Below are 7408 nucleotides of genomic sequence, written 5' to 3' on the forward strand. Positions count from 1 at the left end.
TGGTTATCATTTGTAAATTATTTATAAGTAATTATAACTATATGTGTTTAGGCCATTGGTTATTTGTAAACATACTTATGAAGAAGTTGTAAACGATTAGTCAATGACTGATTAATGCAAGGTAACAGCAGTGTGCTTGCTTAGGCTTAGGCACACTGATAATAAAAAATATGGAAGAGAACGGAGGTGTATGACATGAAGCAAGATTGAACTTGAAGCAAGATTTAAAAGTTGGTAAACAAATGGTACAGAAGTTATCAAGTTTTATTTTATTTTTAAATATATGCTATATGCTAATCAAAAATCTCAGACCATGTTTTCTCCTTCATATCGGGCTCATCTATTTGACTGACAGGAGTGATGACCAACGGGGATGAGTTTTCACCGTCAATATTTGTCTCGGGGTTTAAGAACGGATAGAGTTTCTCAGTGAATGTGAATCCAGTGAAAGAATAGATATGAGAGCTGGTCTTCACATCATAGAAGGAGACCTGACCCTCCTCATAAGCCACAAACACCCCCACCTTCTGGGGTGTCTGTCTGAGAGAGAGATGGACAGCTTTGTCATCAAGAGCTGCATACTCATTTCCATTTCTCTTCCATATAGTTCAGTATACACATTTAGGGTTCAGGCTAATCTGCCCCTTCCTGTTGATGGACTCTCTGGCCGTTCCTTAAAGTCCATTCAGTCTTACCCTCCACCTCATAGTAGAATCTTCCTGAAGAGAAACCTTCTTTTCCCAAGACATTGCAAGTCATATCAAACCTCTCTGGGTTGTCAGGAAGATTCTGTAGTGTTTTTCCATATTTCACTTCCCTGTCTTCAGAAAGGATGAGTCTGGGATGTGCTGTTTCAGGGTCCAGAGACACATCCACTGTGGAAGAAAGAAGGTGAGAAGTGTGAGTAAGTGTGTGCATGCTGCTGAAGTGTACACTGTCAAACACTCAATTCACTGGGGCGGAAAAAGTCTGCTAAAATGCAGTCCTGAGTTGTCTCAACACATTTGCTGAAGTTGAGAAAACTAAAAATCTTATTACACTTGGTTGCCTTGATTTTCTTCTGGGTTGACTCAACTTTTGTTATAAAGTCCTCTCAACTTAAGGATATCATCAGCTGAACTATTTAAGATCAATGGACCAAAGTAGCTCATTTGAAGGGAAACCCCAATCGGGGTTCAAACCCCAGTCCAGCTTCTGTCAACCCAACACCGTAACCATTAACCCAAGAGTTACGAAGTTGGATAACTCTAGCTCTAACCTTAACTCTAACTCTAGCTCTAGCTCTAACCTTAACTCTAGCTCTAGCTCTAACCTTAACTCTAACTCTAGCTCTAGCTCTAACCTTAACTCTAGCTCTAGCTCTAACCTTAACTCTAGCTCTAGCTCTAACCTTAACTCTAGCTCTAGCTCTAACCTTAACTCTAGCTCTAGCTCTAACCTTAACTCTAACTCTAGCTCTAACCTTAACTCTAGCTCTAACCTTAACTCTAGCTCTAGCTCTAACCTTAACTCTAGCTCTAACCTTAACTCTAACTCTAGCTCTAGCTCTAACCTTAACTCTAACTCTAACCTTTAACTCTAGCTCTAACTCTAACCTTAACTCTAGCTCTAACTCTAGCTCTAACTCTAGCTCTAACCTTAACACTAACTCTAACTCTAGCTCTAACTCTAACCTTAACTCTAGCTCTAACTCTAACCTTAGCTCTAACTCTAGCTCTAACTCTAACCTTAACTCTAGCTCTAGCTCTAGCTCTAACCTTAACTCTAGCTCTAACTCTAACTCTAACCTTAACTCTAGCTCTAGCTCTAGCTCTAACCTTAACTCTAACTCTAGCTCTAACTCTAACCTTTAACTCTAGCTCTAACTCTAACCTTAACTCTAGCTCTAACTCTAGCTCTAACTCTAGCTCTAACCTTAACACTAACTCTAACTCTAGCTCTAACTCTAACCTTAACTCTAGCTCTAACTCTAACCTTAGCTCTAACTCTAGCTCTAACTCTAACCTTAACTCTAGCTCTAACTCTAACCTTAACTCTAACTCTAACCTTAACTCTAGCTCTAGCTCTAGCTCTAACCTTAACTCTAACTCTAGCTCTAACTCTAACCTTTAACTCTAGCTCTAACTCTAGCTCTAACTCTAGCTCAAACGCTAACCTTAACTCTAGCTCTAACTCTAGCTCTAACTCCAGCTCTAGCTCTAACTAACTCTAGCTCTAACTCTAGCTCTAACTCTAACCTTAACTCTAACTCTAACTCTAGCTCTAACTCCAGCTCTAGCTCTAACTAACTCTAGCTCTAACTCTAACTCTAGCTCTAACTCTAACTCTAGCTCTAACTAACTCTAGCTGTAACTAACTCTAGCTCTAGCTCTAACTCTAGCTCTAGCTCTAGCTCTAGCTCTAACTCTAGCTCTAGCTCTAACTCTAGCTCTAGCTCTAGCTCTAGCTCTAACTCTACTAACTCTAGCTCTAGCTCTAACTCTAACTCTAGCTCTAGCTCTAACTCTAGCTCTAGCTCTAGCTCTAACTCTAGCTCTAGCTCTAGCTCTAGCTCTAGCTCTAACTCTAGCTCTAGCTCTAGCTCTAACTCTAGCTCTAGCTCTAGCTCTAACTTTATTAAGCTGTTGTAAATTAATGTGAGTAAATGATGGTTCATAAATGATCAGCAGTAATGTACAGTCACTACCATCATGGGACTTTCATTACAGTCACTACCATCATGGGACTTTTATTACAGTCACTACCATCATGGGACTTTTATTACAGTCACTACCATCATGGGACTTTTATTACAGTCACTACCATCATGGGACTTTTATTACAGTCACTACCATCATGGGACTTTTATTACAGTCACTACCATCATGGGGACTTTTGTTACAGTCACTACCATCATGGGACTTTTATTACAGTCACTACCATCATGGGACTTTTATTACAGTCACTACCATCATGGGACTTTTATTACAGTCACTACCATCATGGGACTTTTATTACAGTCACTACCATCATGGGACTTTTATTACAGTCACTACCATCATGGGACTTTTATTACAGTCACTACCATCATGGGACTTTTATTACAGTCACTAGCATCATGGGGACTTTTATTACAGTCACTACCATCATGGGGACTTTTATTCATTGTTTTATTTTGTGTTGTTACAACATTTAACCCAAATAATGGATAGTGCATTTAATGATTAAAAAAAAGAATTGAAACCGTGATTATTTTGTAATAATGTAACTGAAACAGATCCGACCTGAAAAAGCACTAATCTCCCAGGACATTTTATTTCACTAGGCAAGTCAGTTAAGAACAAATTCTTATTTTCAATGACGGCCTAGGAACAGTGGGTTAACTGCCTTGTTCAGGGGCCAAACGACAGATGTTTACCTTCTCAGCTCAGGGAATCGATCTTGCAACCTCTCTGTTACTAGTCCAACGCTCTAATCACTAGGCTACCTGCCGCCACTGAAGTTAGATCAAAGAGAGGGACACTGACCTGTAGGAGGTGGAGGTGGGCCTCCGTGTGTGACCAGAGAGAGGGACACTGACCTGTAGGAGGTGGAGGCGGGCCTCCATGTGTGACCAGAGAGAGGGACACTGACCTGTAGGAGGTGGAGGCGGGCCTCCGTGTGTGACCAGAGAGAGGGACACTGACCTGTAGGAGGTGGAGGTGGGCCTCCGTGTGTGACCAGAGAGAGGGACACTGACCTGTAGGAGGTGGAGGTGGGCCTCCGTGTGTGACCAGAGAGAGGGACACTGACCTGTAGGAGGTGGAGGTGGGCCTCAGTGTGTGACCAGAGAGAGGGACACTGACCTGTAGGAGGTGGGCCTCAGTGTGTGACCAGAGAGAGGGACACTGACCTGTAGGAGGTGGAGGTGGGCCTCAGTGTGTGACCAGAGAGAGGGACACTGACCTGTAGGAGGTGGAGGTGGGCCTCAGTGTGTGACCAGAGAGAGGGACACTGACCTGTAGGAGGTGGAGGTGGGCCTCAGTGTGTGACCAGAGAGAGGGACACTGACCTGTAGAAGGTGGAGGTGGGCCTCAGTGTGTGACCAGAGAGAGGGACACTGACCTGTAAGAGGTGGGCCTCAGTGTATGACCAGAGAGAGGGACACTGACCTGTAGGAGGTGGAGGTGGGCCTCAGTGTGTGACCAGAGAGAGGGACACTGACCTGTAGGAGGTGGGCCTCAGTGTATGACCAGAGAGAGGGACACTGACCTGTAGGAGGTGGAGGTGGGCCTCAGTGTGTGACCAGAGAGAGGGACACTGACCTGTAGGAGGTGGAGGCGGGCCTCCGTGTGTGACCAGAGAGAGGGACACTGACCTGTAGGAGGTGGAGGTGGGCCTCAGTGTGTGACCAGAGAGAGGGACACTGACCTGTAGGAGGTGGGCCTCAGTGTATGACCAGAGAGAGGGACACTGACCTGTAGGAGGTGGAGGTGGGCCTCAGTGTGTGACCAGAGACAGGGACAATGACCTGCAGGAGGTTGAGGTGGGCCTCAGTGTGTGACCAGAGAGAGGGATACTGACCTGTAGGAGGTGGAGGTGGGTCTCAGTATGCCAGAGCTGCTCCAGCTCAGTGCTTCTCCTCTGTAGCTCAGTGCTTCTCCTCTGTAGCTCAGTGCTTCTCCTCTGTAGCTCAGTGCTTCTCCTCTGTAGCTCAGTGCTTCTCCTCTGTAGCTCAGTGATTTCCTGCTGCAGCTCTTCAATGATTCCTTCAGCCCGCCTCGCTGTTGCTTTCTCCTTCTCCTCAATCTCAAATGAGCTCAGCCTGGATCCTCATCAAGCAAGAGCTTCAGATCACTGATACATTACATACTGACAACCTCACTCTCTGTCTGCAGTTCTCTAATTATAAAATAGAGAAGAAATTAGCAAGCCTAAAAAATAAAATAAAAAGCAGTCGTTATTTGGTTTGTTATAAGCCCATCCTGAACACAATTCAACTTGATGATGTGAGAGGTAAGGACTGACCTTGGAGCTTCAGATCCCTGATACATTACTTACTGACCTTGGTGATCTCCACTGAGTGTTTGACCTCCTTAACCTTCTCCAGTTGCTCCTGGATCATCTGCTTAAATATCTGCCTTCACTTTCTTCAACCGAATAAAGTTGATGTGTTTTTAGTTGTTGTTTTTTTAAAACGTTTTTTTTTTAAAGTTTTTCCTTTTGTTTTGCATTGATCCTTCTTCATCCCCATACTTACCATCTTCTCTTCTTCATCTTCACTAGGGGTATGTCTTTTACATTGTCCCTGTGCGTCTCTCACCGAACACGTTTCACTCAGATCAAGTTCCAGGTGAGGTTGTTGATACATCACATACACCACACACACCAAGCAGAGCACCAGGGCCATGATTCTACCAGAAATGACTCCAGGTCTCAATGGGGCTGGGACTGGAGCCTGAGCTGGGTCTGGAGCTGGAGATGGGACTAGAGCTGGGGCAGGGACTGGAGCCTGAGCTGCAACTGGAGCCTGAGCTGGGTCTGGAGCTGGAGCCTGAGCTGGAGCTGGGACTGGAGCCTGAGCTGGAGCTGGGACTGGAGCCTGAGCTGGAGCTGGGACTGGAGCCCGAGCTGGGACTGGAGCCGGAGCTGGGACTGGAGCCTGAGCTGGAGCTGGAGCTGGGACTGGGGCCGGAGCTGGGACTGGGGCCGGAGCTGGGACTGGAGCTGGAGCCGGAGCTGGGACTGGGGCCGGAGCTGGGACTGGAGCCGGAGCTGGAGCTGGGAAAAGGGCTTGGTCTTGAGGGACACTGACCTATAGGAGGTGGAGGTGGGCCTCAGTGTGTGACCAGAGAGAGGGACACTGACCTAGTCAGGTCTTCTGTGGAGTAACTCCGGACAGAGTGGACACTGGTACTGTTCTAGCCCAGTGTTTGTTGATACACTTCTTGCAGAAGTTGTGTCCACATAGGATGGAAACTGGCTCAGTGAACACTTCCAGACAGATGGAGCACTGGCACTGCTCTTCAAACAGGACATTTCCTGGGTCAGCCATACTGTCCTGCAGACATGAATGATTCGGGAGACAGACGCAGGAATGTGTAATAGTTTTTTTTATTAAGCCCAAATTACGGCGTTTAAAGGCACGGGGAGGAAGACCAAACAAACACGTAACAAAACACAGTGTAGAAACCCAGAACAAAAGAGAGAGGAGAACCTAGAATAAATAAGACACGCACAATGATTAACACACGGGACGAGACCCGTAATCATCTACGCAATCCGCAAGGGCACGAAAGCCCAGAACACACAGCACAGGTACTCACACGCACCAACGGACATTGTAACAATAACGGACAGCCCAATGGAAACCAAAGGGTTTCAAATATATACAAAAATATATTCCATATACAAATACAATCAGTGGGAATAGGGGCCAGGTGTGTACAATGAAAGTTCCGGAGCGATCCGTGACACATACATGGGAAGAAATGCACTAGTATTACTGTTAAGTCTGCAATACATCTTTGATCTGGAAAGCAAGCTAATTTTCAGAGGTTATACTACCTGAATAACGTGTTCTGAACATGGTACCATCAATGCAACAAAACCCATTTTAATACACATCTCCAATCTATGAATAAAAAAAATCTAAGAAAAGTAATATTTTACACACACAGAAAGGTACCCAAGCCATAAGAATTCATTTCTGATGAAAAAAAAACACAAATGTGAAAAAATTGTGGATATAGCAGTTTTCAACGAAACTCTTCATTTGGCCACGTTATAGTATAAGCTCTAATATTTCTTGCAACAAGTTGAATGATTCAAAGTGTGTGTAAACTGAAAATGGTTTGCTTATTGGTGAAGACAGTATGATAATAAACTGTCATTCCATTTTGGAGGGCAATGTGTCACAAAAGAAGAATGTTGTGTGTATGCAATTAGAATGTTGTGTGTATGCAATTAGAATGTTGTGTGTATGCAATTAGAATGTTGTGTGTATGCAATTAGAATGTTGTGTGTATGCATTTAGAATGTTATGTGTATGCAATTAGAATGTTGTGTGTATGCAATTAGAATGTTATGTGTATGCAATTAGAATGTTGTGTGTATGCAATTAGAATGTTGTGTGTATGCAATTAGAATGTTGTGTGTATGCAATTAGAATGGTGTGTGTTTGCAATTAGAATGGTGTGTGTTTGCAATTAGAATGTTGTGTGTATGCAATTAGAATGTTGTGTGTATGCAATTACAATGTTGTGTGTATGCAATTAGAATGTTGTGTGTATGCAATTAGAATGTTGTGTGTATGCAATTAGAATGTTGTGTGTATGCAATTAGAAGGCAATGTTTTGCTGGAAAATCAACAACTTGCTCTTCAAGGGCTACGACGAACAGTTCTCTGTTAAAGGAGGAATGTGCAATTACTATAAACATCTTTGGACTT

The 7408-nt window shown here is 44.1% G+C and overlaps 1 pseudogene; it reads right to left on the bottom strand.

The window, feature by feature from the left end:
* Nucleotides 1-293: 293 nt before the first annotated feature.
* On the bottom strand, nt 294-5083 carry LOC135572723 (nuclear factor 7, ovary-like; annotated as a pseudogene).
* Between the last annotated feature and the right edge of the window lie 2325 nt (nt 5084-7408).

This window comes from Oncorhynchus nerka, linkage group LG8 (genome assembly GCF_034236695.1).
Source record: "Oncorhynchus nerka isolate Pitt River linkage group LG8, Oner_Uvic_2.0, whole genome shotgun sequence".
Lineage (NCBI taxonomy): Eukaryota > Metazoa > Chordata > Actinopteri > Salmoniformes > Salmonidae > Oncorhynchus > Oncorhynchus nerka.